The 15,634-nt window shown below is 39.1% G+C and overlaps 1 long non-coding RNA gene across 1 annotated transcript in view; it reads left to right on the forward strand.

Annotated features, from left to right (window-relative positions):
* LOC134299418 (uncharacterized) overlaps positions 1 to 11,242 on the forward strand; it is a 102,034-nt gene extending 90,792 nt beyond the window's left edge. Inside the window, exon 2 of the long non-coding RNA XR_010006627.1 lies at positions 7,189 to 11,242. This is a non-coding gene — a long non-coding RNA (uncharacterized LOC134299418). The remainder of the gene's footprint in view (positions 1 to 7,188) is intronic.
* Positions 11,243 to 15,634: the final 4,392 nt, after the last annotated feature.

Raw genomic sequence — 15,634 nt, forward strand, 5'->3', positions numbered from 1 at the left:
GTTCTGGACATTTTTGTCTTCTGTTCCCAGTGAAGACATGTCCAGTACATTGTTTGGTAAAATGAACGATGCAGTTTTAATAATAATTGATTTTTAAAAGACATTCACACCCCTGTTTTGCAACATTTTGAAGTATTTAGAGATTGAATCATGAACCAATGACAGGGGACTCTACCTAAGCATCTGAAATACCTTTACTGTAGGAAATGTTTGACAATTGAACAAATTGCCTCATAGGGGCTTTCCTTTTTTGTGTTTTTTAAACAAAGGTTAGAAAGGCATCTTTCAGGACTTCATGCAAGGAGGCTGGACTAGATATTCCTTGTAGTGCCTTCCTAGGTTAGGTAAAGGTTTCCCCTGATGTTAAGTCCAGTTGTGTCCAACTCTGGGAGTTGGTGCTCATCTCCATTTCTAAGCCGAAGAGCCAGCATTGTCCGTAGACACCTCCAAGGTCATGTGGCCGGCATAACTGCATGGAATGGTGTTATCTTCCCGCCGTAGCGGTACCTATTGATCTACTCACATTTGCATGTTTTCGAACTGCTAGGTTGGCAGAAGCTGGAGCTAACAGAGGGTGCTCACTCCGCTCCCTGGATTTGAACCTGAGACCTTTTGGTCTACAAGTTCAGCAGCTTAGTGCTTTAACACACTGAGCCACTGGAGGCTCCTTCCAAGGTTAAGATCCTATTATAATATCACTGTTGCCTCACTAACTTAATTGTTAGTTAAGTTAATCATAATTATAATCTTTTCTAAGGAGTGGGATGCAGCTTCAATTAGTTTTCCTCTACTGTCCTGCTGGGGGTGGGAAGAAATTTGCCACCCCCATTGACAGTGACCATTACTGAAAATAGTTCCAGCTGGAACTATTTCAGTGGGCAGGGCTGCATAGGAGAGTAGTTAAAGCTTAATGTAACTTTTTATGTTTTATGTTGTAGGCACTATGTAGTGCCATTTGTAAGCCACCTTGAGTCCCCCCAGGGGTTGAGAAAGGCAGGATATAAATATGGTAAAAATAAATAAAGCCAGTTAAATTCCCTGTTTTAGAATGTGATCCAGCATGCAGGTGCATACAATGTGCTTTGTATTTTTCATGTGATGTGGTTTACATTTAAGGCTCTCTGCAGTGCATTAAGAAACTTATTTTGGACTTTTCTTCAACTATGCTTGATGTACTTTATTCCCCTTAAAACGTACTGGAGTATGCTCTGACAGCATGCATTATCTAGCTGCTGCAGTTTGAAGCTAATTTTAATATATAATATACAGCTGGTGTGGATGACCCCAAGTCTAAAGTGCCATGTTTCAAATTCAGAATCCAAAAATTGAAGAGTCACTTGAAGCTAAGTGAGAAGACTACCATAATTTACCAGGAAATAAGAGTAGGTGTCTTAGAATGTGAAAGTATTGTTTTGGTTGTCATTCTGGTTGCAATGCTAAAAAAGTTAACATTCCAAATTACAGTAGAGTCTCACTTATCCAACATAAAGGGGCTGGCAGAACATTGGATAAGTGAAAATGTTGAACAATAAGGAGGGATAAAGGAAAAGCTTATTAAATGTCAAATTATCTTATGATTTTACAAATTAAGCACCAAAATATCATGTTATACAACAAATCGACAGAAAGCAGTTCAATACGTGGTAATGTTATGTAGTAATTATTGTATTTATGAATTTAGCACCAAAACATCGCAATGTATTAAAAATATTGACTACAAAAACACTGACTACTAAAAAATTGACTACAAATAAAGATGGAGTTGCATAAAATGAATGTGCAGTAACAACATTGTCGGAAGTTAAATCCATAAAAGGTTCAGTCCTTGCTGCCTAGAGAAACAGTTGTGGATCCAGGCAAGAAGAAGACTGTGTTGGATAATCCAGAACATTGGATAAGTGAAGGTTGGATAAGTGAGACTGTACTGTACATGGGGGGGGGTGTAGTAATTTTCTAGGAAATTGTGGTAGGCAACTCAAAAAGTAAGAGTATGTTTTAGTTGTTTTCCAAGTTTTAATGGCCAACTAAAATGAAAATTTCAGAGGACTTGGTGCCATAGTTTACCTGAAAATTATTCTGTTTAAGAAAGAGTGGGAACAAAAATTATATAGAGATGGGATTGCTGCTATAGTGGCAAAGAAAGTGGAAGACAGATGAGTGCAGCTAAGATGTTGAAAATGTCTTCTGGGGTATTAGGTAAAAGTAAAGGTTTTCCCCTGACATTAAGTCTAGTCGTGTCTGACTCTGGGAGTTGTTGCTCATCTCCATTTCTAAGCTGAAGAGCCGGCGTTGTCAGTAAATGCCTCCAAGGTCATGAGGCTGGAAAGACTGTTTGCTGTGTATTGCATCTGGGGTATTACTTTAAGTTAAAAAAATTGAACAGAAAAATAGGAGGTCAATTCCATCTAGTGCTAAATGAAAAATGTGGTGTGTTTGAACAACAGACACCACTGAATCCTGCAACCTCAACATAACAATATGATATGATAAATAAATCTACCACCTCACCAGTATACACAATTCATGGCTTGAAAATACCTCTCCTCCCCACAAGGAAATCCCAATAGAAACTGACTTTGTATTAGGGACTCACTTTTACTACTCCACTGTGTAAAATGGGACTTAAACATTAATTGATTTTGGCATTTGGTGGGTCCTGGAACTAAACCGCAGTTTTGCACACTGGGAAATAGGAAGTACACACAGTTTTTTACTGGTCTTGTTTGGGATCCATTCCATGCATATTTCTTCATCTGCTGCAGTTTCAGAAGTGGACATTATGGCCTCTGGATTAGAAAACAACTATTTGCGGTTTATGTCTTGCTCCCCACAGCCTTAGCATGTGTTTATTACTGTTCAAAAATTTCAGCATTAAGCTTAGACCTGAACTTAATCTCCCACATTGCAGCCAATAAATGTTACCATGTTACCAACAAACTCTACTGTTTAAACGTAAATGCCAACACAATCTGACTGGTAATCTCATTTAACTTCATAAAAAGCTTTCTGACAATGTTTGGGACTCAATGCTGATTCATTTTATTTGTTTTGGCTGCTTCGTTAATGAAACATCTACCTGCTCAAACCTTTCCTGTTAGGAAGAGATACTCACAGCCATGAGAAAAGTCATTTAGACTCATAAGCTTTTGAGCATCTGCCTCATTTTGCTGGGGGAACAACAGCACGCAAGCATGCGTGTGTGTTTACAAAATTCTTTTTTCTGAAAAGGTCACTGATATTTATATGCTGTGAGAAGCCATGAAGCAGCGTTCAAGTGTTCTAAGCTTCAGTATTCTATGAATGATGCTTGAATGTTCCTCCCTCTCAAGACAAATATGTTGACAGTGAACCCTCAGGCCACCTGATAGGCACTGTGGCTTTTAACCACATGGTGCATTCACAACTGAATGGTAAATGTGACACAGAAGGGTAAAATAAAGGCATGCTCTTCCATATCTTGATATAAATGACACCTGGAGCATTGTAGGACAAGCATCTTTTACAGCTCTGGAGACTTTTGCAATATTTATACTTGTTTAACGCCATTGTGGTCTCTCTTACCTGCTCTCCGCCTGCCCTTTTCTTCTTGAGTAGAAAATGGAAAGAACGAAAAACCTGCATTTTGTGCCCAGCACTTGTTTCTCCCTTTTCTTTTTTTTGTCTCTGTCACATTTGTAGTCATGTTGCACACTCCTGATATCTGTGACATTTTTTGACATTATCGGAGCTTTGTACTCAGAAAGTACAGGAAGCTGCTGCTAGGATTACACAAGTTCTATTTTCAAAGGCTGCTGTTGCATGGCAAGTCAAACTAACACTGAGAATACGAGCTGCACTCAAATTTGGATACATTTTATCAATTGCCCTCCTAATCTAGGGCTAGCAGTGAGCTCAAACTGTGGGACCACTTTGACAAAGCATTTTGAATGCCAGAAAAAAGAGGTCACACAGGGATTCCTCTATACAAACAAGGACAACAATGTTTGCTTCTTTTAAAGGAGGCCATTTGCATTACAATTTCCCATCTGGAAAGTGCTTTGTCATGGAGCATATTAAAACAAACTTGAAAGGTGCTTAGCACAAAGATTCCAAAACCTATTTGTCTGGAATTTGTCAGGCCTAATCCCCTTTGCAAGGGTTATCACATTTCCAAATTTCATTTACTCTTGTCAACAAAATGTAGAGACGGATCTGTATTTCAACCCCTATTCAGGTTGGAACATTACTTCCAACTTTTGGCTCTTATCATTTACCTAGGCATTTTACCCTTAGACTCCCTTTCTCGTGCCTAATAGTAATTACTATATTGGACAAATTGATGCTTTCATCAGAGGGGTCCATGTAGTAATAACATTACCAAATCCTCCATATCATTTTAATGAAAGCATTCAACCGAGTTTTTTAAAAAACCTACCAAAGATTATAGAAAAAGAAACAAACAAAAATACACATCAAGCTTTATGCTGATTCCATACATAATGCACAGTAATATTGTAATTTCAAACAATGTAACAATTTCTTCTGAACTTTTCACATTTTTAGCTCCTTCAAATCCCATTCAGATCTTATTCATCCCTTTCTTCTTCCCTGGTCCTAACTCTATTTCCAAATGGCCGTATTTAATTTTCTTCCTGACCATATCTAAGCTTTTTACATGCCACTGGTTTTATAATTGAACTCTCCATGAGGGCCTCAACACCAAACTCCATGAACTGTGAATTGGTTTGGTTCCAGCCAATAGGTAACCAGCTTCTTTTCAAGTAATTTTAAGTGTGGCGGATGCAAAACAACTGCTTGTCTAGAATTTGGGAGGGGGATTGCAATGTATATAAATACTATGCCCATATGTGGTGGTGGTGGGAGTTTGTTGCTATTTTTGTTACCCAAGACAATGGGGAACACTAAAATTTGGATTGAAGAGGTTGGATCTACACTGCCCTGTATCACAGGATCTGATCCGAGATTATCTGCCTTGAACTGCATTATATAAGACTACACTGCCAGGTAATCTTGGCTAAGCAGATTATTTGAGATCAAATCCTGGGATATAGGACAATGTAGATCCAATCTGAATTTTGTTTTGGATTCAGGACTGAACTGATTGAGTTCAAGTCCAACTGAACCAAACTAGAAAAAGGGTTAAATACAGATTGCTAAAATGGGCCCCACACTAAATCAGATTCCTCTACACAGCTGTGCTTGATACCCTACATTTAATATCACAATTATCTGACATTCCAAAAATTCAGCACAGCCATAATTTGATCGCCAAAAATTTCATAGCAGCATTCAGCAACAACTGTCATCTGGTCAGTGCCTATCAATATTTAAAGACCTTTCACGCTCAGGAGGATCCTTTGTGTTGCATTACTAGAAAAGAAAGTAGAGATAGGTGAATACCAGTTTGCTTGCTGTAAAAAGCAACATGGTCTATTGTTAATACTCAACAATTTGTTAATGAAACCAGAAAGAAGCAAGAGAAAAACAAATATTGTAACCAATGAACAAACATGTGTACAGGATAGTCTAGGTACTCAGGGGTGGGTGGAGACCTGCTCATACACAAGGTAGCTAACAAGCCACTTTTATAGTTTAAGTGATGCTAAGAAGAATAACTTTCTACAAAAAATCAAATTATTTGATTCTTATAATAGTTATAAACATGCCCAAATGTATCACTCAAAAAAACACATTCTGTGGTTGATAAATAGACTTCTTCATCTGCAGTTGATGTGGAGATAAGCAAGATGGGTGGGTTCTCTCTGGTAGTCTCTGGGCTCGGGCTGTGGCGCAGGCTGGAGAGCAGCTGCAATGAATCACTGCAATGAATCACTCTGACCAGGAGGTCATGAGTTCGAGGCCCGCTCAGAGCCTATGTTTGTCTGTCTTTGTTCTAAAGGCATTGAATGTTTGCCTATATGTGTAATGTGATCCGCCCTGAGTCCCCTTTGGGGTGAGAAGGGCGGAATATAAATGCTGTAAATAAATAATAGTCCACTACTGCTTTTTGGTTCCAAATAAGGGGACTAGTAGGGGGACCTAGTATATTGGGCAGAAATTGAATTCTAATCCAAGCCATTCTGATCGAGACTCTTATAGTTTGGGATTGGTTCCTAATGGGATACATACAGAGCCATTTTGCCAAACTAACACCCAAAATAAAGAGATGACACAACATATGTGGGTTAAACTATGGGCAACTTTTATTAATGTTACCTAATTAAACTTTGTGGCTTTGTTACTTGCAGCTGTTTCTAAGGTGTGGCGTGAACTTGGTGTGGATAAAGCCGAGGTAGTGGCCCTTTCGGTCTACCCCTCGGCTACTTTGATCAAAATACTTGCAATAACCCCTAGGTGAACACTAAGGAAATGTGAAGGAGAATTCTGCCCCAAGGATTTGTTGAGGCCAGATTCTCCTGTTCCTAGGCCATTTCCGTCTACCCTCACTTTGGTTATTTAAACCACAGGTGAGGGTTTCCATTCCTGGCCTACATACAAAAATGGGTGTTTTGGGTGTACACCAAAATCAAATCCCTTGCTGTTTTCTGGTATTCCTATTTAAAAAACATACCATCACAATTTGTCCTCTTAAAACAGTATAGGGTAGGCAAAAAACCTAGCTATAGGGGGATAATTCCTGACTGGCCCCAGAGGTGACCAATTTAATTATACTCTTAAGGGATTGGAGGGTGGGTCAGCAGCCAGCTTCTGAATGAATGAGAGGTGCGGAATGTTAAAGCTGTAACTCCGTCCCTGGAAGGTAGCCCAGGCTGGGGCTACTTTCCTTCAATCTCTTCCTTGGGGGAGGAGGCAAAGCACTTCCCAGCACCCAGCTGCGCAGGGGAGGGAAATTAATTGTGTTTAGACATCTTTTTAAAAGAAGAAGAGATTTCTTCCTCCGAGTGATGAAGGCTGTATCATTGGAGGAGGATCAAACTCACTTGGGAAAAAGAGAGATTACATTAATATGTCTACAAAGACTTTTCAACAATTCTAGCCCCCAGTTATGTTTTCAAACTGGCAAGGAAGGGAGGAAGAAAAAAGTGCAGTGTTACTTCTCCTTCACTTCTGTACTATGCAGATGAGACTGAGAAGACCTTCAGTGTTTCAGGGCTCAGTAGAGCTACTACACAGTTTTTACTCACTTTTCAGATTTCTAATTTTGATTTCTTTCTTTTATTGTTATAGATCATCAAGATGCAACATACTTCTGGTATAATCTTGTGGATTGAGCAGAGAATATGAAAGTTTTCATCATTTTGTACCTCTGTTCTCATTTTAAGTCTACAAGTATGTTGATTGAAAATTCACCGTTTACAATTTACAAGGCAATTTCACTAACTGTCAATCCTGTTGATTAGTGCTGACATTTTTCCAATGCCTTCAGTGGATGCATGACAGCCAAGAATGCAATAGGTGCATCTTTTCTTCAGTATGGAGATACAAGGATTTTAATGGTTTATTATATAGCTTTTAGACATCACATCTGTCTAAGGGAACTAAGATTGCTCTGTAAGTTAGTTTCTAGAGTAAATATGATCATATTGGTGACAGCAAAGGACATTGGCTCCTGATCAGGGATTCACTGGATTTCAAGTGTCCATACTTTTTGTCGCACCTCAGGTTAGCTTCACCTTGCTGGTTACACCAAACTGCACACAGGCTGAAGTCTTTTTAGTTTATTAGAAGATAGAAAATTCTTTAAAAGCAAAAGTAAAGCAAAAGTAAAGTTCCAAAAGATCATTACAAAATAAAGCCTTAGAGAATAATACAGGAAATCACAGGGAATAAACAAGGTCCCATTAGAGCATGACAAAGTCCCAAGAACATGAACACAAAAGCTGCAAGATAATCCAGGAAAGCGAGAGCTTGCTTCTTGGTTGAACAAAAGTTGCTTTGACAAAGGTTTGTCTCCAAACACATTGCTTTAATACCCTTTGCAAAGCGTGAAAGCATTTCTTTGGCCTCTGACCTCCTTCATGTTTGCTATTCTCACACTCCTTCGAACCCTGAATTCCAAACGGCCAGCTCAATCTAAAGATTCCATTTCATCAAGGTCAGACTGTTCATTAGTGTCAGCTTGCTTGCTATCAGACTGAGAACTGTCCTCCTTTTCTGAGTCAATTTGCACCTGGCTAATTTCAGTATCAGCAACATCATTCCTTACTGTGGGAAAATGAATTTGCACTCTTTGTTCCTCATCTTCTGCAACAGGGTCATTTTGAACGTGATTTTGAACCTGAATCCCATAATCCCCATCAGAGTCCATCTGAGGTTCCAGCTGAGTCACAACACTTTTCACATCAAGGGTTGTTGGCCCAATTTTGTATATCTTTCATACAGGAGTGTATATAATACAATAATGGTATCTGGATGCATTTATCACTCAGCTGGTTGAATTTCTTGGGAATGATGTATTTATCAAAACTCATCAGTGCATGTACTAATTTCATGGGCCCACTAGCTGCCTAGGTCGGTAAACAGGACTTCCAGACTAACTCAAGTTAGCCTAGAGTCTGTGGTTCAGATTTCCAAGTCCTTCTATCTTTGGAAGAAGATTGGAACAACCTTCCAAAATGGACCCAGGTTATTGTTTCCAGTGCCCAAAGAAGAGCTAGTAATGAGGCAAGGAAAATATAATGATATAATCCAATGTGCTCCTATGAAGAATGCAAAAATAAATAAATGATACAAATATGTTACTGTATTAAGCTAAATCACCCTATTAAGTGATTTTTATTCCCAGCCTAGTCAAGTAGAGGCTAATATTGCTTAACCTATCATGATTTACAGCAAATATGGTATTGCAATTGGTGACACACATGGACTGGGGTCAAACCTGAGATGTCTATATGAGCTTCAGAAATAGACCAGGTATGGAGCATTCCTCACTGGTAACTTTCCAATACTGTTGAATCCCTTTTGGTCACCATCTCTGGCATGCTTTATAGCTGAGGCATTTTGAACCACAAGCTGAACTGGAAATTAAAGGTAATTTGTCTTTTCCTGCCTGTGTATTGCTTGGGGTTGCATCTACAGAGCATTTACCATATGTATGCTCAGATTTTGCAGCATAAACTTTTTAAAGCATGACTTTAATTGTTAACAGACTTTTACACATATGCAGTAGGACCTCTAGCGTTGTGAGACTTAGGATCACAAGACTCCCAGAAAAGTGGAAATGCTGTGAATTTAAAAAATAATTACCCGAGAGAATACTTCTCTAGGAATTTCTATGTCCCCCAGCAAAACTTGATGGTGAAATATGACCACAAAACCACATTAGAGAAATTAGAGAGTCATAGAGAGGATGTATTAATCAAATTCACAAATAAATCTGCAAAAGTTAAACCTACAAATGTGGAGAGTCGACTGTAAGAATATTTCTAGTTAAGATATCTCACTGCTTGTTGAGATTTTTAAAAACTTCAGAAATATCAATGTCAATGATGTAAACAGCCTAGACTGTTGTAAAAACCTAATATACTAGCAAAGGTGTCATGATTAACACCGTCTGTCCACCCAAACATAAAGTCTGGGATTTTTAAAAGAAGCAAGCAAGGTATGTTATCAGCCAACATAAAAATCAAAAGCAATATTCTTAATGCTTTAGATTTTTTTCTAAGGGAAAACAATCCGTAAGCACAATATTTTCAGGTTCATTAATTTAATCCATTTTAAAATTACGTTGATGTTTCCATGCCAACAAATGGTTTCCAAATGCTTGATATCTTGACAAAAGCAGAGTTACCGAAATTAATTACCTGAAAGATTTTTTCACTTTCATATTTTACTAATTAAGGTGCAAAGTGCCATGCTTATACATAAGGTTGGAAGCATCAGACAGGATTGCAGTATATATGTTACAGAAGAAAAATCTGTAATGTATGTAGTTCAAATATCAATCAACTAAAAGAAAACAAACTCTTCAGTTCAACTTGAATTCACTCAAGCTCCAAAAACGGGCAAATTGCAAGTTTCAAGGGACTGTGTTAATATCCAGAGTTCCAGCTTCACCAAAATCTTGTCAGTGTAAGTGTAATAAACATAAGTCCAAAATGGCTTTGTTACTTGGAACATATACAAGGATTCTATGCCACTCAAACTACCATATACTTGATGTTACCATTCCAACCAATATCATCGACATGACTCTACAAATCAACAAACAAGCAAACATATAAGAGGAGATATCAATTTACATGAAATTTCCATATTCTATTGTAGATGTATAGAAATATAGGTCCGAGTTGGGAGACTCTGGGTGCCTCTGCACTAAAGAATAAATGCAGCACCATGTCAACTGCCATCTGTGGATAAAAATGTAAAGGCCCCTGCTATCTTGTGCTTCTCTACTTTTAAGCCAGTTTTGTAAGTCACCATCTGTAAACTCGGATGCATGTTGAAATTTAATGCCAAGCAGCACATTACAAGTGCACATACTTTACCTTAAGTTTTTATTATTGTAATGTGCTGTGGTGACTGCATTTGAAAAATGATCAGAACCTCTAGATGGTGCAAATGCATCATCTATTTTTTATTTTTTTAAGGATTTTATTTTAATTGCCTCTCAGCCAACCAGGGCTTATGGGGCAATGTACAGCAAATTATGATAGGTACAATTATTGGATATGCTCTTTAAAAACAGGGTCAAACTACTTTTCAAAGCACACACAACTTAAAAAAGCCAAACTGGTTTTAAAGACTTAAAATTGTATGAAACAGCAAAACCCAATAGGGATGGAGCCAGTCAGATTGTTCTTGGGAGGGATCTAAAAATCCCAAATCATGGAATTTTTTAAACTATATTCTTGTTTCAAAATTTTCTGTTCATTGTTGAATTTAGCACCTCAAAACCAGCAGGGTATCGATCCTAATGTCTTCACACCCTGAACATCTATTGAAATCTGCTAAAAATGTGATCTTTTAACTTGACTGAAATCTTGTTCATATCCACAAAATCAGCCTTACCATTATGGATACTAAGGCCTCAAACAGCAAATTTTGGGTGTCACGAAAGGGAAACAAAATGTTAGTATTTTAATTCATTTTTTGTATTTTTACCGCCAGGGATGCGGAACGTTATGTGTGACATTTCTGCCTTATGTTCTAGGACAACTCAGATGGCTTAAGACATGATGCTCTTTGATTTGTATGAGTGGGGCCCAGTGGCCTGCCTTTCCTCAGGCAGAAAATGTTTTGAGTCAGCTTTATTCAGAATTAAAAGATGCCTTCAACTACACTTGTGGCTTTCTGTCGTCACCCATTGTCGTGCTACACAGAGAAACGACTGCTTCCATTAGAGAAATGATTGTGCCTGTGCTTAAAATCTAATATTTCAAATCCGATTAAGATAGAGTATGACACAAACTGAACTTCTGTTGCCAATGATTTTTTTTAAGAAGACTGAGATAATTACTCCAGATGGATGGAATTCAATTGCTGAGCGCCAGATGCACAGCTTCTCTGCAGGAGTATCCTTCTGTGCCTTTCTCTGAGTTTCACAGTATTCTCCCCATCCCACCAATTTCCAAAAACTAAGAAATACCTAATCTCTTCAGAAACAAAGAAACAAGCAAAATGTTGATATCCAGATTTATCAAATGAAGTCAAGCTATAAAATTATATGCAAAGCCCCCAATGATAAGATACCTAATCCGGACTTTAAAAAGGGAGGGGGAGCTTCCTAAGCATCGTGCTAATCTGCCAGGGTAATTAATTATCATTATGGAATATAAATGCATGTTTTCTGAAAACAGAGTTTTAATTATTAGGGCTGCAGTAAATTATTAAATAAATCTATTATTGAGGTTCAAATGTGGGCATAGATACCATTAGGTGAGTCCCCACAATTTCTCTTTTTTTGGGGGGGGGGGGGAGGAGGTGATTTATTTCATTAATTTTGACAAACAGTGTAAACCACAACCCAAATGAAGATGTAAAATATAAAACAAGAAGAAACAAAATATGTAGTATGTTCCAAAAGAAATGAAAATGATTTAATTTTTTTAGTGAACTTACAGGCAATTACAGATGCTCCCTTGAAAATAGACTCGTGATCAAATACTGTGATTCCAGCATTGCTGCCACTCTTCACAGTAGTGGAGGAAGTCTTTACTTGATATGTTGTTCAAAGCCCTCATCGTAGCTGCCTGGAAATTCTCAACCATTCCAGAGTGATGTCCTTTGAGATGGTTTTTGACCTTGGGGAAAGAAATTACACACAAAGTCAAGTCAGGGATGTACAATGGGTGGGGAAGCATTTAGACCAGCCTTCACTCAAGCCACATTGTTCTCAGCTCTTGAAGCTGAAGCACGCTGCTCTTGACTCCTCTGCATGTTCACCCATGACAAGACTAAAAAACTACTACACTCTTTGCTAATGTACTGACTGCTACAACAGTATGGACTCAATTGAGGAAAATCAAACTGTATGCTTGGGTCCCCCCTCCACCTGCCTCAGTCCCCACTTTCCTTTCCTGGCCCTTCTGCATTGTTCACAAAAAACCATTCTCATTACAAACCACATATTGTCAGACCTCTGTCAGCTGGGCACCAAGAACCATACACGGAGGCCAGTCTCTATCTAATATCTTTATTAAGGAAATATAGAAAAGCAATAAAAACAAGTGAAGAATATAGTTCAGAAGCAGGCCTTTCAAATGAGGTTAAATATAGTCCAAAAATGTATTGTCCAATAAATGATATTAGAGTTCAAAGTTTTAATCCACTTGACCGAAACACACACTTTTGCCAAGCAATAGTGTGGGGAAATGTCAGAGTCTTAGAAGTCCAATGAAGCTTGACAACAAGGCTGGAAATAAACTTGGTTCTTGACTAGGTCCGTGACTAGAAACAAGGTAACCCGTGGATCCTGGAACAAGGTCCGAAGGCAAGGCGATGCATAAACTTGAATACGTGATCCGGGAGGCAAGGAACTGGGGTTACGAAGTCCACACATGATCTTATTCCTGAAGCTGATCTGTTGACTCCGCAAAGAATCTCCCGCGCCAAACACCTATATTGGGTCTCGTTTTCCCGCCAACAATCTCTTTCCCTAGAGAACGAGAAGCGAAACCCAACTCTGTCCAGATGCATGACTCCTTAGAATTTCCCAAGGGAAGCAGGCCTAATCAGCCTGTTGTTTGGCAGCGATCCGTAAACTCCTCCGATTTTCTTCTCTGACTCCTCTGTCTCTAGAGTAAGATTCCTTCCTGGAAACGGAGGGGAGTAATGCCCAAGGCCTGTTTTACTGAATTCTTGAGGGCAAACATCAACATCCGGCAGGTGAAGGGACTCCGGCTCTTGTTGAACTGGCGAAAACCCCATGTTTTCATCTTCATCTGCCACGATAGTACTAGGAACAGGACTACAAGGCCCATGAGGCATCACACATATACATATATGAAAATAAACACACATTTAGAACAAATGACCTATCTACACTGATCACTTCTCCTGAAGGGTGGGTAGATCAGTTCTGTGGTGGCTAAATGATGCATGGAGCTCATTCGGGTTAATGTGGGCCAAGGCAATCTTAACTCAGTCTTGAACTATGTCAACTAAAGTCCTAGGTTGCTTTGAATGAGAATCCAAAGCAAACTGCAACTTTAAGCCCATGTAAACAGGCCAATTCTGAAATGGAACCATACACAACTGTTTACATGGCTGTTATGACACCAAGAACATCAGTCAAAGTAAGAGAGGCCATCTAGTGGTGCTGAAATGGGCCTGGCACTGCTGGATGGTCAAGTTCAAGTTTACTTTATTACGGTCAATGACCAGCTCATAAGAAGAGGGACACAGTCCCACACAAACACATGAGGTATAAGGGTCAAAAGTTTAATACTTTAAAACTCTAAAATGTAAAAACTTTAAAACTCTGAAACTTTAAAACCTTTTTTAAAAAAATGCATTGCCAGGACATCAAGACAATTAAGCCAACAATCTAAGACAAAGCCATATACAGGATTATATCAAAACCCAATTAGTGAAATTAAAAGAATGGGAGTCTGAAGAGAGAGAGTTGGGGTGCTCATGTGGCACAGGGAAGGGAAGTCCAGTCAACATCCATACTATAATTAAAAGACTATAATCCCAATTTCCTGCTAGTATGAAATCTTGACTTGTACTAGCTTATGCTATTAGTCATCGACTGCTGTATTTTAATAGCTGTGGGGCAGAATTTCATGACATTATAAGTTATAATCAAGTTTGTATCTGAAAGCAGCAGGGAGATGTGAAATTATAGAGAGTGTCCTGGGTGTTTGTATAGCCATGGCGTACTGAGGCGGGATCGAATATCTCTATAGAACAGGCACTGAAGAAGCACATGTTCCATTGTCTCTATGTGTCCTGAGTCACAAGGACACAGTCTCTCAGCTTATGGGGTCTTCCAGTAATGACCTTCTAATATGGCAGATGGGAGGGCCTGGCTACGTGCCCTCTGATGGCTGGATGGTCAATACTCCTTCCTGTCTTTACAGTAGCTGGATGTGGTGGCAGATTAACCATCCCAGAGCATTTATCACTCTGAAATTGGCCCCAGGATAAATGATCAGTGTATATCCACCTTAGGTCTGAATTAAACTAAGGTTACAATAAACTCGAGTTAAAACAAACTACCACATCATTAATCTAAAATGAATAGTAACTCTCGAGACACTTACACAAACAGGCCTTTTTCCACCTACGACAAGCGAGGCAACTGGCACCCTATCTATCTGATGAGGCGCTGGCAACAGTCATCCATGCCACGGTCACGTCTAGGCTGGACTATTGCAACGCCCTGTATGTTGGCCTTCCGATGTCGATGACCCGAAAGCTCCGTATTGTTCAGAATGCGGCAGCCAGGCTACTCACAAGAACACCGATGAAATGCCACATAACACCAGTGCTGCAGCATCTGCATTGGCTTCCAACCGATTACCGTGGTCTATATAAGATGTTAGTTCTGACCTTTAAAACTCTTTACGGCCAGGGCCCATCGTACCTTAGGGACCGTCTCTCCTTCTCCCATCATCGGAGGTCGCAACAACCATCCCAACGAGACTTACTTTATGTACCGGGTCCTAGAGAAGTGCACTTGGAAAGGACCAGACGCAGAGCTTTTTCTATTTCTGCCCCTGCCTTATGGAATGCCTTGCCACCCTATATGAGAGCCATGCGTGAGTTAGGGCCTTTTACCCTAGCACTCAAGACCTGGCTCTTTACTAGAGCTTTTAATCTATGTTAATTTTATTAATATTTTTATGTATGTATCCTTTACAATTTTATCTTGTAAATCGCCTAGAGCATTGTGGATGGAGGGCGATTAATAAGTAATTAAATGATGATGATGATGATGATGATGATGATAACACATTATTAAACAAAATAAAAAATACAATTATAACAATAAATAACACTTACATGACCAGATCAAGGGGACGGGAACCATAATCCCAATATATTAAAATGTATCATTTTAGGCTAGAGAAATCTTGTGCAATATATTCAGGCCCAGAAATCGGCGGTATTCCAATGTAATTACTCAAAAACCTGCCGACACCACCAGGTCTTCAGTTCCTTACGGAAATTGGATAATGTAGGGGATTGCCTGATCTCTTTTGGCAATGCATTTCAGTGCCGGGGG

The sequence above is a fragment of the Anolis carolinensis genome, chromosome 5, assembly GCF_035594765.1.
Source record: "Anolis carolinensis isolate JA03-04 chromosome 5, rAnoCar3.1.pri, whole genome shotgun sequence".
NCBI classification, from domain to species: domain Eukaryota; kingdom Metazoa; phylum Chordata; class Lepidosauria; order Squamata; family Dactyloidae; genus Anolis; species Anolis carolinensis.